The sequence below is a fragment of the Lampetra planeri genome, chromosome 30, assembly GCF_965212315.1.
Source record: "Lampetra planeri chromosome 30, kcLamPlan1.2.h2, whole genome shotgun sequence".
In the NCBI taxonomy this organism is placed as follows: domain Eukaryota; kingdom Metazoa; phylum Chordata; class Hyperoartia; order Petromyzontiformes; family Petromyzontidae; genus Lampetra; species Lampetra planeri.
In genome coordinates, this window is record NC_136136.1 from 12,063,929 (window position 1) to 12,085,590 (window position 21,662).

Below are 21,662 nucleotides of genomic sequence, written 5' to 3' on the forward strand. Positions count from 1 at the left end.
CATGGCCTCATTGAGCAGCTAAGACGATTCTCTTGAAACTCCGCCACGCATCGTCAGTCACGCTCACTGGAGGTGGGTTTGGCTGTTCTTCAACTCACGGTTGTACAGCACGTGACATTTGTATTAGTTTGGGCTATGTCGGGTGGTGGAGGGTTTCATGACAATAATGGCCTCGGCCAAAAATCAATCACGCACTGCCACGAGTAATTTTACTCCGCGATCTCTTTCATTACAGACATGACTAAAAACTGAGCATTGCGGCAAACTTCAAGATGTTTCTATTAAACGCCGTGTACGTGTGCGCGTAACGCCGTGTACGTGTGCGCGTAACGCCGTGTACGTGTGCGCGTAACGCCGTGTATGTAGAAATACCTTTAGAAACTTCGTGTCGCCACAATAATCAGCATCTGAAATGGCAAACAGACGCGAGATCAGTCTAATTTTATTTCGATTTAATCAATTATTTCTCTTGGCAAATCCCTCGAGATGGAACATCTCGGGTGCAAGGGTGTGCGGCGTATCAACGCACGTGCGCACGCACACACATGTAGCGCTAACACACGCAGCGCAAACAAACCTCCACAAGCCTGTGTGGGTCTAAACGCTGCCATTTCTCGAAACTGCAAACAATAATCTGAGGGTCCGTCCCAAAGTGAACCGCAAGAACATTGCATCCATTCCCACCGGAGCACAATTTTGCTGTACTACAATGTGAACACGACGAATGCCAGCGGAAACCACAGTCCCACAATTTACACCAGAGGTCCGTTAAGCACAGCTGGCATGCAGGTCATCATGCGCACATATATGAACACGAGACGCCACGGTGGCGGAGTGCTATCTCCCTCGCCTAGTATACACAAGGGGTCGTGCGTTCAACCCCGACCCTGACGTCTGTAGATGTGGAGTTTCCGCGTCTCTCTCTCCGTGGTCACGTGGATTTTTCTGCGGGTCTTTCGGTTTTTCCCTTGACATTTAAAAACATGCGCTTCAGAGTATTTGGCTGTGATATATTTCCATGTGATAAGCCACTTCGTTGAGCTATAATTTGCGATAGCCAGGTCGCCTCTGAAAAAGAGCTACATAGCTCACTGAACCTTAGCTGGTAAAATAAAAAATAGTTTTTTTTAATATATACAAATATCAGAGAGGGTATAAATCACACAATAAAGTTTGCTGATATTCTGAACATAATACTGAACCATGGCAATCCACTAATTCACTGCGCGTGGAGGGTGGAGAGTGGATTGTTGCATGGCCGCTAATCAGGCGAGTCCAGGAAGCTCGTGGGTTCGATCTCGACTCTAACAATGCCTGCTGCTGTCTATTTGGAGTTTGCATGTCTCGCTCTCCCCGTGGTCGCATGGGTTTTCTCTTCGGGTCCACCGGTTTTTCCCTCCACATTTAGAATCAACATCATGCATTTAAGAGTATTTGGCTGCGACACATCTCCACGCGATAAGCCGCTTCGTTGAACTGTCATTTGTGGCCAAGTCGCTACTGAAAAAGAGCTACATAGCTCAGTGGGCCTTACCTGGTAAAATAAATAGTAATAGTTGAAGAGTAATAGTTAAATAGCTCGGAAGCCGTATAGCCATTCCCGTTTGAGCAAACATCGCCATGAGATTCGCCATGAGAATCGTCATGAGCATAACCATGAACATCACCATGAGCATAACGATGAGGATAACCACGAGCATCACCATGAACATTGCCATGAGCCGATAGGAGCACGGCAGGGGCTAGCCACGCATCTGCCACAGGCAGGCTGTTGTTACAGGAGACACAGCGACGCGCGTTTGTCACCGATCGTCTGCTAGGGTAACGTCATTTTGGCAGTGTTATTTTCAGTGGAAGATGGAGAAACCCGCGACGAGGTCAAGCAGCTTGGGAAGCGTTTGGATCCACCAAACTCCCCGCGACGCTGCGTCCAGGCACGCTCCGCTGCGACGCGAACCATCCCCTTACGTCATCGTTTGGCGGCGTCCTGGGACCCCGGTCTTAGGATCTGCGTGACCCACCAACCCCTGCCTCGGCACGCTGGATCACCGGTGTGCGCAAGCACCACGCCATTGTATTTCATGCCTTCTCGCACAGATCTGACACCTAGTGTGTGTCCGTCATGTGTCTGAAAGTCCACTTTGAACATGGTACACCTTGTCAGCCGCTGGTAATGCTTGCTGAGGTTTGCTATCGCTATTGGATGTCTACCAGCCCCCCCCCGCCCGAATAGACTCAGCCTTAAATGAATACCAGGTACAGTGTATAATCATCGTCATCATCATTACTGGGCATGGTGCTGGCCACACCACCCTCTCGTGCACCACACGAGTCTTCAGAGGTCCTCGCGAACAGTACTTGCCCCCACCAAACCGTATGGCTATGCGGGTGATCTGTCTTTAGATTTGACGCTTTCGTGACTGCAAGGATTCATATTCTTAGGTTTTTTCGGTAAAGTTACGTAGGTAAAAAATTAAAATTAATAAAAGTAAAATAAAATTAAAATAAAATAAAAATCACGACGTTTTGGAGGCAACACAAGCTTTTGTCTTCAGGTGGAACCGTCACAGCCCTACAGCTGTATCAAGTAAATGAGAGATTACAAGAGATACCACTCCGTATATATAATGGTTGAGGGGGGGGGGGGCCAGGAACGGCACACTTTTTATTATTATGGTAAGGTGCGGCTTGAGACTATGAATAGACTACATAACAAATGACTGAGCCTTTATTATGGAGATAGTTCGGTTTGTGACTACGCCTAGCCTACATAACAAAAGTGTGAAAAAATGTGAAAAACGAAGCTAAACCTGGTAAAACAAAACTGGCTGTCTATCAGTAAGCTGTAATAGTTGTCTGTCAAATAAGATGGTCCAAATAAGTGTAGTTAAAACTTTTTTGCATGGTTAATCACATCTTTCCAATGATTACTCAGTTTGTAACCATCATCACGGTTGAAATTATGTCTGTGTTTGTATATTTGTATGGCTTCGTGTATAAACCATTGATGGTAGCAAGGAGGTTTGCAGAGCACCTTGGTCTCGGAAAAGACAATTTCATGAGAGCCCACAGAGTTGTAGCAATGATCGGCAACGGCCGAAGAATCAGTTCTGCCGTGTTTCAGATCTGACTTGTGCTCGCGGACACGATCAGAAACATGACGTTTCGTTTCTCTAATGTAGCAATCACCACAACTGCAACTCAGTTTGTGGACTCCAGGATACTGTAAGTCAGGAACGACATCCTTCACAGATGGAATCAGAACACGGATTTTATGCACTGTACTGAATCGGACTTGGATCTTATGTTTGTTTAGATGATGGTTACAAACTGAGTAACCGCACCTCTCCAAAGGCTCAGTCATTTGTTAGGCAATCTATTCATAGTCTCAAGCCGCACCTTACCATAATAATAAAAAGTGTGCCGTTCCTGGCCCCCCCCTCAACCATTATATATACGGAGTGGTATCTCTTGTAATCTCTCATTTACTTGATACAGCTGTAGGGCTGTGACAGTTCCACCTGAAGACGGAAGCTTGTGTTGCCTCCGAAACGTCGTGATTTTTATTTTATTTTACTTTTATTCATTTTAATTTTAATTTTTTACCTACGTGACTTTACCGAAAAAACCTAAGAATATGATCCGTCTTTGTCTGCGTGTGTTTCTGTGTTGAATTGTGGGGGTGTGGGGTGGCCTTCACACACATTTCGTCTTCACGACACTTCTGATCCAGTTAATTTAAAACCCACCATTTTTTTTTTAAACCTAAAAACCACGCAGAGCCAGGGGTTATAAAAGGCTTTGCCCATCACATTGATATACTTGAAATGTGATTTGCAAAATCCCATCACCACCTCCACGCGGTGCCGGCTGGATTCCAACCAACGGTGAGGGTCTTTGGCGTCAGATGGAGCGACCCACCGGCCAAAGTATTTCTGTGTCGCATCTATGGCAACGTCAAATCAACTTGGAACAAGCTAGGGCACCCCTCGGGGGAAACGCGCGCCGTCCTCGCCCAAACGACGCGAGAAGTGGACGAGGGCTACCTACTCATGGATGGGGCAGGCTAAAGAAGTTAGTCCGACTACGGCTGGGAACACTCAACATCGGAACATTGACAGGGAGAAGTCGAGAATTGTCAGCTGCCCTAAAGGCCCGTCGTATCGACATCGTATGCATCCAAGAAACGAAGTGGAGTGGAGCAAAGGCCAGGGAGATTGGAGAAGGATACAAACTGTTCTACAACGGTGAAAGAAACACCAAGAACGGCGTTGGAATCGCAGTCAGCCAAAATCTACGAGACAGCGTCGTGGCCGTCCACCGTGTTTCCGACCGCCTCATGTCCATCGAAATCGACTCAAACGACCTACGCCTCCGGGTGGTATCTTGTTATGCGCCGCAGCCCGGCTGCCCAGCAGATACCAAGGAGGAATTTTGGGAACAATTTGATGGAAACATGCAATCGATAAATGGAGAAGAGCAGTTAGTAATTGGTGGAGACCTAAATGGACACGTTGGAAGCGCCCGGGATGGATACCCTCGAAACCATGGTGGCCAAGGATATGGTACCCGGAACGATGAGGGAAACCGAGCCCTGGACTTTGCGGAAGCCCATGATCTTGTCCTCGCCAACACCTTCTTCAAGAAGAGACCGTCCCATCTCATTACGTACGCCAGTGGTGGGAGATCAACTCAAATTGATTACTGGCTTGTCAAGCGGGATAAGCTGAAAACGGTGACAAACACTAAAGTCATACCATCGGACAACATCGCCCCACAACATCGCATCCTGGTCATGGACATAAAAATGGACATTGGCCAGCGACATCGCCCACCAACAACTGGACAGCAGCGAATTAAGTGGTGGCGGATGAAGGAATGCAAGGATCAGCTGAGAGTCGCCTTTAATCAGATTGACGTGAACACCAACCGACCAGCGAATGCGATTTGGGAAGATCTCGCTGGCCAACTGTGCACAGCAGCAATGGAAGCACTGGGGCTAACTAAGCCGGGAAAACACTTTATTGACAAGCAAATATGGTGGTGGAACGAAGAAGTTCAGCTAGCAGTGAAAGAGAAGAAGCTAGCTTTCAAGAAGTGGCGCCAAACGCTCGCAGATCTGGATTACCAACAATACAGAAACTGCAAATCGGCAGCGAAGCGAGTAGTTGCAGCGGTGAAATTAGCTCAATACGACCAACTGTATGTCGAACTGGACACCCCAGAAGGTGCCAATAAGATCTATCGACTGGCAGAGGCACGCCATCGTTCGACTCAGGATATTGGTCAGGTCAAATGCATAAAGGATGAGAATCACAGCGCTCTCAGAGACCCGCCCGCCATCCTTCAACGCTGGAGCGACTACTTCTCTGGAATCTGCAACCAGGAATTTCCCCACCCACCGATTATTGGCGCTGAACACGTCCTCGGTCCGGTTTCACCTATCACCATCACCGAAGTGGAACAAGCTATCAGGAGAATGAAGAATGGGAAAGCGACTGGCCCGGACGATATCCCTGCTGAGGCCTGGAAGATCCTTGGCAGGCAGGGTGCTGCCCTCCTTACCCAGCTCTTCAACACCATCACGAGCACCAGTGAGGTCCCAGAAGCCTGGTCGACCAGCACGACGGTTCCAATTTGGAAGGGTAAAGGGGACGTGGCAGAATGCTCGAATTACAGGCCAATCCGGCTCCTGTGTCATGCGATGAAGATCTTTGAGCGAGTTTTGGACACGAGGATTAGAAACATCATCACCCTATCACCCAACCAATGCGGCTTCGTCAAAGGATGTGGCACTACGGACGCCATATTCGCGGCGAGGCTCCTGCTGGAGAGGCACAGAGAGAAGAACCAAGCTGTGCACGTGTCGTTCCTCGACCTTGAAAAGGCATTTGACAGGGTCCCCCACGACCTCATCTGGCACTCGCTTCGATCCCATGGAGTCCCTGAAACCTACGTGCATTGGGTGCAACTCCTATACAAGAACGTCACCAGTGCAGTCAGGTGTGCAGTGGGCATATCACCGCCATTTCCCATCAGCGTTGGAGTGCACCAAGGATCGGCCCTGTCACCACTCCTGTTTATCCTGTGCATGGACACGATCACTGCCGACCTGCACACGCCCCTTCCATGGTCAATTCTCTACGCGGATGACGTCCTCCTCTCAGATGAAGAGAGAGGAGAAGTGGAAAGACAAACGCGCCTGTGGAAGGAACGTTTGGACGAAAACGGGATGAGGTTCAACATCAAAAATACGGAGTATATGGAGTGTGGCCCCCAAACCGACGGCACCATCAGTGTTGACGGAGAAGATCTGAAGAAAGTGACGGACTTTAAGTACCTGGGCTCCACCATCAGCTCAGATGGTAGCATCACGACTGATGTGAGGTCACGAGTCAATGCGGCGTGGATGAAATGGAGGCAAGTCACCGGAGTCCTCTGTGATCGGAAAATTCCGGATAGGCTGAAGGGAAAAATATACAAGACCATCGTCCGACCGGTGGCACTCTATGGATCCGAGTGCTGGCCAGCCACAACTGTACACGAACAAGCTCTCCACACCATGGAGATGAGGATGCTCAGATGGAGCCTCGGGCTCACTCGATGGGATCGTGTCAGGAACGAAGACGTTCGGAAGCGACTTGGTGTGGCCCCCATTGCGGACAAGATGCTTGAGGCAAGGCTTCGGTGTTACGACCACGTGATGCGAAGTGAAGAGTCATCAGTGGCCAAGACTGCCTTGCGTATTGAGCCAGAGGGCCGCCGTCCACGCGGGCGTCCGAAGAAGCGATGGATGGACCGAATAAAGGAAGACATGAAGACGGTCAACGCATCCCCTGAAGATGCCCTGGACCGAGCCAAATGGAGAAGACAATGCCGAAAAGCGGACCCTGCGCCACAACGGGAACAACGCTAGGAAGAAGAAGATATCCACAATCAAAGCCGGGATTTTGGCAGCGCTGCCACCGCGTTCGTACAATGGTGGCAATGGGCCTCCGGGAGCCGTCTGGCCAGCAAGGAGGCGGCGGTGTCTTGGCCACACGACGACTTAAAGCTCCCCCCCCCCCCCATCGCCCTCCCCCCCCCTCGCCCCCCCCCCCCCTCGCCCTCCCCCCCCCCTCGCCCTCCCTCCCCCCTCGCCCTCCCCCCCCCTCGCCCTCCCCCCCCCCCTCGCCCTCCCCCCCCCCCTCGCCCTCCCCCCCCCCCCCGCCCTCCCCCCCCCCCCCTCGCCCTCCCCCCCCTCGCCCTCCCCCCCCCCTCGCCCTCCCCCCCCCCTCGCCCTCCCCCCCCCTCGCCCTCCCCCCCCCTCGCCCCCCCCCCCCCCTCGCTCCCCCCTCCCTCCCTCTCCCCCTCGACCCACACCGCAGAGCAGTGTGCAGCTGCACGAGGATATTCACTTAGATCTCATCCGCACATCCGAGTGTGGCCCTTGAAAAGGACATGAAACCGACTGTCAATCACTCCAGTTTCACGCATCATATGATACCAGACTGTAAACGTACTAACTGCCCGCAACGATTATTGGGGACGACGTGTAAAATGGTCACGAGTCCGTTAATAAATTAGACCACTACGCCCAATCACAAGCTCCGTGCGCAGGAGCCGGCCAAGTGGCTCGCTCTGTTGAGACTTCCAATTCTGCTTGGGGAGGGGGGGGGATGACTCAGACCACCCCCCAGGGTCGATAAAATAAGTAGCACTCTGTGCGGAAGTCAGCAACAACTGTCCATGTGGTTAGCCTCGCCTCCGTCATCGGGAAGTGGAATGTCCCCCTCGTGCGTTCGGGGCTGCGAGCAGGAGACAAGCACGGCCCTCAACGCTCACGTCAGCAGAAGCACATCGCCGTACATCGTAATGTCAGCCGGGTCCATTAAACACTGCAGCCACCGTGAGCCTGTTAGAATGGCGTCGCTGTGTGTATTTAAGACATAAATCACGTAGGATGACTGGCGCCAGGGGGCTAATAATCTGGCAATTGGGTGGCTTCGGGGTCCAATGTCAGTGCCGGTGCCCTGAGGTTGATGTCTCAGGCTCCTCCTGAGGTTGATGTCTCAGGCTCCTCCTGAGGTGCGCCCCAGACTGTCGCGAGCAGGCTGATCGCGGGTGACTGCGCGTGACCAAGTAGACGTCGCGATGCCTTCGCCCAATTGGTGGTGGGGGGTTTCCGCTTTGCCGAGCACAGGCCCCCAGGGAACCAAAAACGCGAATTGGGGCACTCGCGGGCCACAGTCCCTTCGCTGGCATCTGTGGCCCCAGGCCAAAGCCATCGTCCGGGTGTGGGGGTCACAACCCTCGGCTTGTCCGGGTCCACGTTGAGGGCCCGCACTGTGCGGGGATGCCGTGTGGGAGGCTGCCCCGCGGGGGCCGGCCACATGTCCTCTATGCCGTTCATCACACCTCTCTCTGCTGAGCTGTGTACAACATGGCGGCAAGGAAAGTAAATATATATGTACTGGTAGAAATCGAAAATGTTTGAATGTAATTTTAAATGTGAAGTCAAAATTACTTTCTGCTCCGAATGGGCATTGAGGCGGTGCTCATCTCCTGTTGCGACACGGAGCCAGTGGTGGAAGTTCCACATTCCTATGGCGGAGCGACTCTCTATAGGACAACAACGGGACATCCGTGAAAGAGCTTCAGAGCTCATCGGATTCCTTCTGCAGTCTAAATCAAGCTTCTGATTCACTGTTGGCTTCCCCTGAGAGAGTTGGACTCGTTTTATCGACTCCAGAGGACCGGTGGGCAGAGTGAACAACCAAACTGGATATGAGCGATGCAGCCAGTTCAACAGACGACAAACCCGAGTCAGTCGGGAGCAGCAGAGCAGAATGTTTGCATTAAATATACAGAACCTGCTGCGGCTCCTGCATGGCGAACAACCGCCATGTAAGACACAATCCAAAGCCTGCTTATACCTATTTAATGCGGGCACCCCAAAACAAAAACACGCTAAATGTTAAAAGGTTCACTTTCAACCTTTCCGAATGCCTTTCTCCTGCCCCGAAAACGACTCCTCTCTCTCCGCACAGTCGCGAACCGCTCCAGCCGGCAACCTCCAACCAATCTTCCCAAGTGGGAAGTTGAGAAGGCAACCTCCAGCCTTCTCAAGAGGGCGGTCTTTTAAGTTTCCTCTCGTTGCTCATGCAAATTGCATTTCAAAACAGCCGCTGCACAATTTGTAAATGTGCACGGGAAACCAGAGACAAGCAGAAAGACTGCCAGAACCAGTGAAAAGAATATGCCTAAGTTCTGTGGGCCTACATTGGGACGTCTGGCTAACTCCATTATAGATGCGGGGAGGAAAAGGAGTACCTGGACAAAACCTGGACGTGTGAGGAGAGTTAATGCTCAACTCCACGTAAAGATAGAATACAGATGGAAATGAACCCACTTTCTGCACTGGCATCATGACACCCTGGCAAGCCAGGAGGTGGCGGCCTCAGTGCCCACGGGTAGGGAGAGTTACAAGTGTCTGTGTGTGATCCACCAACCATCGCTACCTCCACGGTGTTGCATTTAGGCCACGCGCAGCGCGGGCTCCTCCAGTGGCACGCCGGCCGTTTATAGCCCCTGACCTCTGGTCCCATCCAATCACAATAGGCATTTCATTTACCCAGCATGCCACACTTAAACCAACGGTGGTGAAAACTCATTTATTTACTGACCCTACCTGGGTGCCGAACCAATTATTCCATTGCTCAGTCCACAATTCATTTTGTCAGCGATCAGCTCCTAAAGCCCTCTTTCTGGGGGAGCCTGGATTTCCGGCCTGCGATCCATGTCGAGACCTCCTGGGAGAGTGCAGTCCGAGGACAAGGCTGGACAGGAATACCAAAAACCACGACTCGCCAGCGAGTTGTAAAATAATACTCACGACCAAATGCAGGTAGGCGGCATTTCGTTTGGACGCTACGCTCAGCGTCTTCAGGACAGGAGGCATGAGAGTCAGAATAAAATCCAGGAATTACTCTTTGGTTCTTTCGGTAAAGTCACGTAGAAAATCAAATCAAATAATAGTAGAATACGATGTTTCGGTTGCAACGCAAGCAACCATCATCAGGTAAGAATGAATGATAAAACACAGACACAGGAACAGCACAGGCAGACACACATGCAGAGAGAGACACACATAAAGACACACCGAGCGAGACACTCACCAAGACAAACAGAAGGACAACGACTCTGTGCCGAGGCCTTAAATAGAGAGGGGGGGAGGGGCCGGGGCAGAGAGAGGTCTGGGGAGGTGGGACCAGCAGACAGACGAGGGGACAAGGAGGGAGCAGTGTGGAATTCCGGACCACAGTGGCCGGAGGAGAGACAATGGTTTAGAGCAAGAAAATCGAAAGTTTGAGAAAGCAAATTTAGTAAAATTAAGAAGTGTAATGCAATGCAACACAGAGGGTCGGATAATACACAGCATAGCCTGCTTGATTAACGTTCTTCCAAAGATTGCTAAATTAGAAGTAAAGTGTGATAAAACACAGATACGGAAACAGCATAGGCAGACCCACAAGCAGAAAGAGACAAACAGTTTAATGTCGCGAAAGCTTCGAATCTAGTTTAAAATCCAGGAAGCCTAGATTTGAAGCTTTCGTGACTGCAAGGAATCATATTCTTAGGTTTTTTCGGTAAAGTCACGTAGATAAAACATCAAAATTAATGAAAATAAAATAAAATAAAACAAAAATCACGACGTTTCGGAGGCAACACAAGTCTCCGTCATCAGGTGGGACCGTCACAGCCGAATTAGCTGCATCAAGTGAGGCAATGATTCAAGATGTAATCCCTTATAAGCAAGTTGAAGGGGGGAGGAGAGGGGGGGGGGAACTCATCAGAATGTGGTAGCCAATGAATGGAACGTATCGGGAGGGAGGGGGGCGGGGCTCAAAGACAGCACGGAGTGCTAAGTACAACGCATCGGGAGGGGGGGGGCGGGGCCAAAAAAAATGGACGACGGCTTGGAAGCGGTTGCTGCTGCACACGCCAACACAATGGACAGAGAGGGGGAGGGGAGGTCTGATACACATGATAGACAAAAGAACGAAAATGCCCATGTTTATACCAATGCTGGCTGAACAATGAAGAGAGTACTGTTAAAAAATAACTGGGGATTTTAACACTCGGTAAAGTAAAGTAAAATAGTGCCTGTCAGATAAGATGGTCCAAAAAAGTGTAATTAAGTCTTTTTTGCGTGGTTGATAACATCTTTCCAATGATTACTAAGTTTGTACCCATCATCACGGTTGAAATTATGTCTGTGTTTGTATATTTGTATGGCTTCGTGTACAAACCTATGATGGTAGCCGGGAGGTTTGCAGAGAACCTTGGTCTCGGAAAAGACAATTTCATGAGAGCCCACCGAGTTGTAGCAATGATCGGCAACGGCAGAAGAATCAGTTCTGCCGTGTTTCAGATCTGACTTGTGCTCGCGGACTCGATCAGAAACATGACGTTTCGTTTCTCCAATGTAGCAATCACCACAAATGCAACTCAATTTGTAGACTCCAGGATACTGTAAGTCAGGAACGACATCCTTCACAGATGGAATCAGATCACGGATTTTATGCACTGTACTGAATCGGACTTGGATCTTATGTTTGTTTAGAATTTTGGTCACGCCTGCTATGTATGGTAACGTGATGGTTTTGGTCGGAGTTTCATGTGGCTGTTTCTGTGTGGTGGGAGAGACAGCTTGGCGGATAGTACGGTCAGAGTATCCGTTCATCCTGAGGGCCCGATGTACATGTCTTAATTCACCGGTCAGGTGGTGTTTGTCAGAAATGCCATGGGCTCTGTGGTATAGCGTTTTGATGAGAGAATTCTTTTGAGATGGGTGGTGGTGGGAATCCGGTTTCAAGTAGGAATCTGTGTGGGTGGCTTTCCTGTAGACATAATGTCTCAAGGATCCGTCAGGCCTCCTCTCAAACAGAATATCCAAGAATGGTAGTTTACCGTCTTTCTCCACTTCCATGGTGAATCTGATGGATGGGTGTCTAGAATTGATGTGGTCCAAGAAGTGGTTCAATGCTGGGAGACCATGTGGCCAGATGACGAAAGTGTCATCCACATACCTCTTCCACAGGGAAGGACGCAGGGTGGATGTCTGGATGGCGTCTGATTCAAACTTTTCCATGAACATGTTGGCTATAACTGGTGACAAAGGGGAGCCCATAGGGGTATCCTCATTCTGTTTGTAGAAGGTGCCATTCCAGGTAAAATAGGTGTTGGTGAGGCAATGCCTAACCAGCGCAGGTGCATCAGAATTCAATCCATGTTGTACTAAGTCCTCAATTATTGTTAGGGTGTCCGGTACTGGGACTTTGGTAAACAAAGATACTACATCAAAGCTGACGAGGATGTCATCAGGAGATAGTACCATGTCCTTAACCATAGAGACTAATTGGATTGAGTTGAGTACTGCCGAAGAGGTCTTGCCTGTGAAAGGGAGCAGAGTATCTGATAGAAAACGGGCTAGTTTGTACGTAGGAGAGTTTATCGTCGACACAATGGGTCGTAGCGGGGTGCCTTCCTTATGGATTTTGGCAAGACCATAGAGTCTGGGAGGTCTTGCCGCCGATGGTTTTAGAGAGGGACGTTTGCTTGGTTCGATTAGGGAAGTCGAACTCGTGATGATAGTGTTGGTTTTCGTCGTTAGGCTTTTAGTGGGACCGCTTCCAAGCCGTCGTTCTACTCATCTACGTTGACCACAGCCGTGCGCACGGCTTTGTGGGAAAGTGGCACCCTGCAGAAATTAGCTGCGTTGTGTCAACTGGCGCGCCAGGAGACTGAACCAGTGACCTCTTGTGTGTGCGCTGCTGACCACTGCACCACGGCAGCACCTTCCTACATTGGGGATGTTCGGCCAATTCCTTTTTGTGTCCTGGCCAGAGGAAAAAAAAAGCAACAATTATTTGGACAACTCGCTGTAACGCCGACGTATTCAAAATGTTACCACGATTACTCGGCAAAGGCAGATTTACTCATAAAAATGAAGTGTCTTTTATTTTTTTTACAAATTAAGTTTACGCAGCACGTGGCACCAATAGCGAAACGGAATGTGAATCCCGCACGCGCAACGACACAAGACAGGGTACGACCATCGGACCACCGTCGCTGCGACCGGTTAAACAGGACACAAAGGGGTGGCCGTGGAGAGCGTGCCGGGCAAGAAAAACCCCCAGAGCACGCAGACGCACGATTTGCGCAGCTGCCTTCGTGTGAGTGGGCGGACCCTGCACGGCTCTCACAGCCAAGAGCGCAGCGTGACGGCCGGGTCGCGGCAGGCTTCACAAAGACAAAGACGAAGCTCACCACCCCCCCCCCACCCCGTGTAGCCTCAACTGACTGCTGGGGCAAGTGCTGTTTGGCGAGTAGCACCTTTGAAGGCCGGCACGGCACATGACGGGGGTGGGTGGCCAGCACCACGCCCGGCCGCCTTTGTCTTCCCAGTGGCGATGTTTACACACCGCACCAGGCACTCCTATTGAGGCTGAGTCGACCTAGGGGAGATCCAGGACTCGTTCAGGCAAACGTCACTGGTGTTGGCTATGAGCGGGAATCAAACCCGGGTCGCCGGGTTCATAGCGCAGCACTTTAACTGCTGCACTACTGCTCTTAATCAGCATTGCTGATGACATTCGTGAAGGTTAGGTTCTTGAAAATCAGCACGAAAGTAGAATTCGCGAATTTACATAGTTTGTCTATGTGGGCGGAAAATAACTAAACTATTGTAGGGGTGTTAGAGAGAGAGCCCGTTATGCATGGCAGCCTATGGTAAACAAACACAGTAGGCGGGGCTACATGTGTGCACAAGCAGGTGCCCTCTGCGACGTCCGCGCCAGACACCCTGGGGGGTCGATTCGGTCGTTATGATCCCCCGGGGCCCCACCCCTCAGGGAGGGGTGGGGTATAAAAGGGGATTGTATCGAAGGGCTCGAGAGTGATGTTTAGCTAAAGAAGAGGAGGCGGAAGACGTCTGAGATAGAGCCCTGGACTCCCCCTGGTACGCCGTCCTTATCAGGACCGCGCAGGCTCGAGCCAGTGGCGTGGTACCAGAGCCAGAGCCAGTGCTGGTCTGGACTCTGGGTACCGGGCCCGACTGACCAGTGTCGGGCCAAGATAGCCTCCCCTAGCCCATTAGTGGAGGACTCAGAGGCAGGCTAGGGTTAGCTAGAGAGGTGTGTCCTCAGATAGACGGGTGAGGGGGCCGATACCCCCTCAAATGTGTATGTCACAACGTTGGTGTAAAATAAACAAGTGTGCCTCCAACTCCGGTGTGAACGAGTCGTGAGCGTTACTACATCTGGCGTCAGAAGTGAAACAAAGTACGAACATGGATACACGCCGGACGACTCGAGTCGGAGTACCAGGGGCGGAGGACACCGCTGCAGTCGGAGGGCCCGAGATGGCTGAAGATGCCATCGAGCAGCCGGGGCTGGGTGCACCCACGCCACAGCAGCTGGAGGAAGGGGAGCCGTCGACGGAGGGGCTGAGGCAGGCGCACGCGAAGCTGGCCGAGCTGCTGTACGCCGCAGCCGCCATGCTCGACAACATCACGCGGCTGGGGGCTGCGGGACCGCCACGAGGCGACAGCAGCCAACGACCACAGCGCCTTCCCGCCATTTCAACGGAGCAACATTTTGAAACTCCCGCCATCGCCGCAGCTGCTGTTGAGGGCGTGGCCGCTCTAAGCATCGCGTCCAACGGCGGGAGTACAGTGCCTGCCGCGTCACCACGGGTGCGACCGGCGATGCCATCGCTGCTTCGGGCCGACGCTGAGTCGAGTGAGGGAGACGAGGGAGCGCGATCGTCCTCTGCAGCCGCTGCCTTACATCAGCGACTGCCGCCGCTCAAAGAATTTGTGGGCGAGGAGGGCGACTGGGGCGGCTTCCAGCGGCGCTTCCTCGCTCACCAGGAGATGGCACAGTGGACAGACGCCGAGGCTCTCCGAGCACTGCCAGCACTCCTCGACAGCGACGCCCTCGCCACACTAACATCGGCAACGAAGGAGAGGCGTTCCACGCTGCGGAAGGCGATGCAAGTGCTGTCCGCTGTGTATGGGCCACCATCGGACTGTCGTCAACTCTTTTACGATCGCCAGCGGGGGACGAAGGAGTCGCCCCTGGCGTACCGTACAAGCCTCCTGGCGCTGGCAAAGGAAGCCTTTCCACGAATGGACGACGAGGGGATCGACGCCATGGTGACAGAAAAGATACTTTTGCTGGCGGACGACTTAGACATCGTCATTGTCGCACAGGACGATGCAGAAATGTGCTCCCTCCAAGCGGCCCGTCTCCTCCACGCAAACCTGTCCTCTCAACGACGGAAGGCCAGCAAGGCGGCGAGCGGGCGCGCCGTCGCTGCGGCCACCCTCCCGGCGGAAGAGGTTTGCGCCATCAACCATCGACGGCAGCACGGAGCGGGAGCGCGGGAGGACCGGGCCGATTCAAGCCGTCTACAACGTCCATCGTCGCCACCAGCGCTTCCACGCTGTTATAACTGCGGCATCCGGGGCCACGTCGCCTCGGGGTGCCGCTCTCCTCGGCAGCGCGGAACGACACCTCAACGGGACGCCGGCCCTCGTCACAAGCTCCACCATCATAATCCGGCGAGTCGCGGCACCCCTCATGTTTGGCCCACGCACACGCCCGTCACACACTCGAACACCGCAGCGAAGGGGGGGCAAATATCGCGTACCATGGCACCAACACGCACCGCTCTGGGTACTCACATTGAACCCAGCCAGTGGTCCGTGTTGGCCCATCGGGTTGTAGCCGCGTCATCGGGGTCGTCGGCCGTTGTGGGTCACATCGATGGGGTCGAGGTGCGCATCCTGGTCGATACAGGAGCATCGGCGACCATTATTTCGGAGTTGATTTATAACATTCTCCCTGCCCAGAGCCGTCCTTTGATGCCTGTTAATGTGCCATTCTTTGCTGCTAACGGGGGTTCACTTGGCATCATCGGACAAATTCGAGCCCAAATTTGTGTCGGGGATATTAAATTATCTGGGCCGATTTTTGTTTCCTCCTCGCTGGCGGTTCCGTGCCTGCTGGGGACGGATTTCCTGGCCAAAATGCCGATTAGGATATTAATCGATCAGGGATGCATTGAGCTCCCATCGGGCCGACGCATGGCGTTTTTGCCATCCCCCACTACGAGCCGGACGGCGTTCGCGACGGTGCCGGCGTTCGTAGATAGAACGGTGCGCGTTCCTCCGGGGGCGCAAATGTTAATTCCTTTGAGACTTCGGCGGCCCTTCGCTAAGGGCATTGGGGCTCAAGGGGTTTTGCTGGGACCGTCTAGGGCCGGGGTCAGTGGACCTAATTTACTCCCGGCCCAGACCATAGTGAGAGGGGATGGAGAACCCTTCATCGCGGTCCTCAATGTGGGCTCGCAGACGGTGGTGGTCCCACAGGGGACCGTGCTTGCTCACGCAACGCCGGTGCCCTGTGAGGAACCCGTCGCGAGTCATGTCGGCGCTGCCCCTGCACCGCGACCACATTCAGACAGCGATGAAGGGTGGCTCGAGGCGCTTTGCGCGGGATCGACGGACCTGTCAAATTTAGAGCGCCAACGTCTTAAGACACTACTGAGGGAATTTTCCGACGTTTTCAGTCGGGATAAATACGATTTGGGCTGCACTCATCTGCTGCGTCACCATATTGATACGGGTGACAGCGCGCCAATACGCCAAAATCCTTTTCGGTTGAGTCCCGCCGAAAAGGACCATGTCAAATCGGCTGTTGATGACATGCTAGCCGCCGACATAATTTCTCCCTCCAACAGCCCTTGGGGAGCGCCGATCGTCCTGGTTAAGAAGCAGGACGGTTCGTTGCGGTTTTGCGTTGACTTTCGGCGCCTTAATAAAATTACGGTTGCCGACGCATACCCGCTCCCACGGATGGACGAATCGCTTGACGCCTTGGCGGGAGCGCGATTCTTCTCCACATTGGACTTACTTTCGGGATTCTGGCAGCTTCCTCTGGACGATGATTCAAAGCCTAAAACTGCTTTCCGTACTCCGCACGGCCTGTTTCAATTCAACCGGTTGCCGATGGGCTTACACTCAGCGCCGGCAACTTTCCAGCGGTTGATGGAATTGGTTTTGGCTGGATTGCAATGGGAGTCGTGCCTGATTTATTTGGATGACGTCATTGTCTTTGGCAAAACTTTTGAGGAACATCTCCAGAGGTTGCGGGCGGTTTTCCTAAAGATGCGGGCTGCTAATTTGAAATTTAAGCCCCAAAAATGCCATTTGTTACGCGAGTCGGTGCGTTATTTGGGGCACATCGTGGGGCGCTCAGGTATTTCTACCGATCCCGCCAAAACGCAGTGTGTAAGCTCCTGGCCGACTCCCACCTCAGTGGGAGAGGTTAGGAGTTTTATTGGGTTTGCGTCGTATTATAGACGCTTCGTCGCTAATTTTGCGACTATCGCCAAACCCCTACATGCTTTAACATCTAAAGGGGTTCGGTTTTGCTGGGGTCAGGAGGAGGAGGCTGCTTTTTGCTCCCTTCGGGATGCTTTGGTAAACGCTCCTCCCCTGATTTACCCTGATTTTTCAAAACCGTTCTTGCTCGACACCGATGCGAGCAACACGGGTATTGGGGGCGTGCTCTCCCAGGTGGTTGACGGCGTGGAACATGTGGTTGCGTACGGCAGTCGGGTGTTGTCTCCAGCGGAGCAACGGTATTGTGTCACCCGTAGGGAACTGTTGGCAATTGTCCATTTCGTCCAACAGTATCGCCCATATCTGTACGGTCGGCATTTCACCGTCCGCACAGATCATGCGGCACTGCAGTACGCCCTGAGGGTTCAACAGCCATCGGGACAATTGTCCCGATGGTTGGAGGTCCTCCAGGATTACGATTTCCAAACCACATACCGTAAGGGCGTTCGCCACACCAACGCGGACGCTCTGTCACGCTTGCCAACCACCTCCGAGTGTGCATGCCTCCTGGGGTCTGGACGTTGCAGGCCTCCAGGGGACACATCGGTACCTGTCTTGGCGGCCGCCAACGACGACGATGCAATGGTTCCAAATTCAATCGAACAGCAGGGCAAAGATTCCCTGTTGGGGTTGCCCGTCATTGAATGGGGGCGCCTCCAGATGGAGGATGTCTCCCTCCTCGGGTGGCGACGTCGCGTTGGCGGTGCGGCGGGGGGAAAAAGTGGTGGTTCCGACGCATGGGAAATGTGCCAAGGTCTGCTAATGCATTGGGACGGGAAGTCACGTCGACATCGGCTGGTTGTCCCTACTGGGTTGCGGGGTAGGGTGGTATGGGCCGCTCATGAGCGCCTCCTACACCTGGGGACCCAAAAGACTCTCGCCTTGCTGCAACTTGATTTTTACTGGCCTGGCATGACGAGGGATGTGGGGGATTTGTTGGGATCGTGCCCTCAATGTGCACAACGCAAACCGCCGGCACGAGAGTCTAACCCGCCCTTGCAATCGATCAAAGTGTCCAGGATAAACGAGCTGGTCGCTCTGGACATTTTGGGACCATTCCCCGCCACCCCCAGAGGGAATAGATATTTGTTGACGGGTGTCGAGTATTTTACACGCTGGCCTATGGCCTGGCCTTTGGCCAACCAGTCGGCAGCAGCCATCGTGGAGGCCTTTGTTCAGGGTTATGTCCTGGACAAAGGTGCTCCGGAGAGGCTGCTGACCGACCAGGGCAGAAATTTTTCCGGTAAACTACTCAGACAAGTCTGCGATCTCCTGGGCACAAAGAAAATTCGGACCTCCCCATATCACCCACAAACTGACGGGATGGTCGAACGTTTGCATCGCACCATCTCGTCCATGTTATCACAACAAGTTTCGGACTCGCAAACGGATTGGGACCTACAAATTCAGGGGGTCTTGGCGGCGTACCGGATGGCACCCCATGCGGCTACGGGGTTTTCTCCCTTTTACCTCATGTACGGCCGAGAACCAGACCCGCCTGTTCGTGCCCAGTTGCGGATCCCCGTGCCGCAGGGAAAAACTAATCTGGCTGACCACGTTAAATTTAATCTGGACAAATTGACCGAGGCACGGGATGCTGCAATGCAAAACTCTGACCTCCGTCAGAAGGCAAATGAGCGCCTCAGATTGAGTCGAGCGCACATGCTGCAGTGGAAGCCGGGGGACAAGGCATGGTTGCACTGCCCCCAGGTGCCACTGGCAACCTCCTCTAAACTTGTGCGGCCGTGGCGGGGCCCTGTGGAAGTGGTGGAGGTGTTACGTCCGCAGTGCGTGCGCATCAAGTGGGGGAAGCGGCGATGGTTCGTGCACCCCTCCAGATTAAAACCCTTCGCTGCGGTACACAACCCCACTTCACACGCGCGTGGCCAAACATGTGGGGGGTCGGCCGACTTGCTGGGTCCGTCTCCGTCGCTCTCACCTAATGCCTTGCCGGCTGTGCCACCTTCAGGAGCATCAGGAGTGACGGGCTCACGCCCGATCACCCCTCCTGCGGATGCCGAGGGTCACGCGGAGTCAGAGGAATGCTCACCTCAAGACGGACAGTCGCCACCTGATGGTCCGCCACGCGGGGTTACCCCGTGTGAGGGGCCCGCTGCAAGGACGCGCGCTAAAATGCGCAAACTGTTGTGAGGCCGGAAAATGTGTACATAGCTGTTGTGTTTATTGGGTGTTGTGTGGATGGTGTGTTTCCCGCTCCTCGGATGTACATATGCTGGGTTCACCGTTTGTTGTGTGTGCGGGGTGGGTTCCCTGCTGGTTGTATATAAGCTGTTTTTTTTACGGAATTCGTATTTATTCGGGGGGGGTGCGTCGGGTTGTTTCTCATCTTGTTGTTGCGTTCTTGTTCTGGTTCCTGTTATTGTTCAAAAATAGTGAGGCACACGCGCGGTCAGGGGGTGAAGGCACCTTTATTGTCAAATTTTTGTATGTTGGCAGCCGGGACGGCTGCATGCTATGCGGGGGGGAGTGATGTAGGGGTGTTAGAGAGAGAGCCCGTTATGCATGGCAGCCTATGGTAAACAAACACAGTAGGCGGGGCTACATGTGTGCACAAGCAGGTGCCCTCTGCGACGTCCGCGCCAGACACCCTGGGGGGTCGATTCGGTCGTTATGATCCCCCGGGGCCCCACCCCTCAGGGAGGGGTGGGGTATAAAAGGGGATTGTATCGAAGGGCTCGAGAGTGATGTTTAGCTAAAGAAGAGGAGGCGGAAGACGTCTGAGATAGAGCCCTGGACTCCCCCTGGTACGCCGTCCTTATCAGGACCGCGCAGGCTCGAGCCAGTGGCGTGGTACCAGAGCCAGAGCCAGTGCTGGTCTGGACTCTGGGTACCGGGCCCGACTGACCAGTGTCGGGCCAAGATAGCCTCCCCTAGCCCATTAGTGGAGGACTCAGAGGCAGGCTAGGGTTAGCTAGAGAGGTGTGTCCTCAGATAGACGGGTGAGGGGGCCGATACCCCCTCAAATGTGTATGTCACAACGTTGGTGTAAAATAAACAAGTGTGCCTCCAACTCCGGTGTGAACGAGTCGTGAGCGTTACTACACTATAAACAATTTTTTTTATTTTACCAGGTAAGGCCCACTGAGCTATACAGCTCTTTTTCAGAAGCACCCTGGCCAGAAATAATAGGTCAATGAAGTGGCTCATCACGTGGAAATTTATAGCAGCCAAATTACTCTAAATGTGTCTTTTTAAATCTGGAGGGAAAAACCGGAAGACCCAGAGAAAAACCCACGCGACCACGGGGAGAACATGGAAACTCCAAATATACAGGCGTCAGTGTCGGGGTCGACTCCATGACCGCCTGTATTCCAGGCGAGGTAGCCCACCTCACCCCCTACTGGCAGACTTATGTCCCAGATCACTGTGCAAATGAGACTCATCCTGGTCTCTTTGGGTTTCATCTGATTTAACAAAATAAACTTGAAACTTGACTATCGTTTTTACTATTTACATTTTACGTCAACTGAGAAAAGCACGTAGGTGAATGCAACGTTTTAAAATGTTTATAACCGTGTCGTTACGCATTTGCTTTGCACGACGGCATGTTCCATCTCAAAAGATTTGATGGGCGAAATTTTGAAACTCATAAAATACAAAAATAAAAAAACACCTGAATGAGCCCGGACGTCAGTAAAATTGGAGTCAGGTTTGAACAATGATGAGCGTCAATAAATCCTTGCGTGCATTTTGCCAGTTCTAGCCAACACCGAACGGCGCTCCGTAGCTGGAGCGAGGGGGGCGAGCAGCATAGTGCCAGCAGGAGAGAGGTCATTCCTCGCCACTCACGTAGCATCTCGTTCATCGGCCGTGATGCAACACTGAGAGCTGCTCGAAAGGGTCGATGCTATCAGCGAACTGAGCCCGGCAAAGCCTACAAGGCAGAAACCATGGATGATGATGATAACGCCCAATCTGAACACACAAACTCTAATCGTGGTAGCTACACCGAGAAATAATTCAGCATCGTTTCTTTTTACAGCTTCCTAAAATATCAGAGCCGCGTTGGACAATGGCCAGGAAGTGATATCATTGGCTGTGGCCAAGCTACCTTCAAAAGTCTACCTCATGTGAGGCTCAAGGCCCTGCTCATAATCTGGAAATACGAGTCGGTGGTGTATTCGGTGTTCATATGGTGCGTAAGTCTGAAGGGCTGCACTGGAGCAAATAACACCACTCAGGAAGCCAC

At 52.7% G+C, this 21,662-nt stretch overlaps 1 protein-coding gene across 22 annotated transcripts in view; it reads right to left on the reverse strand.

Annotated features, from left to right (window-relative positions):
- FUT8 (fucosyltransferase 8) overlaps positions 1-21,662 on the reverse strand; it is a 388,964-nt gene that overhangs the window by 281,991 nt on the left and 85,311 nt on the right. For 19 of the 22 annotated variants that reach the window (XM_078608816.1, XM_078608815.1, XM_078608812.1 and 16 more), the window contains exon 3: positions 373-407. The exons of the other annotated variants lie outside the window; for them this stretch is intronic. The gene's annotated coding sequence lies outside the window, so the exon portion shown is untranslated. The remainder of the gene's footprint in view (positions 1-372; positions 408-21,662) is intronic. 22 annotated transcript variants of the gene reach the window in all.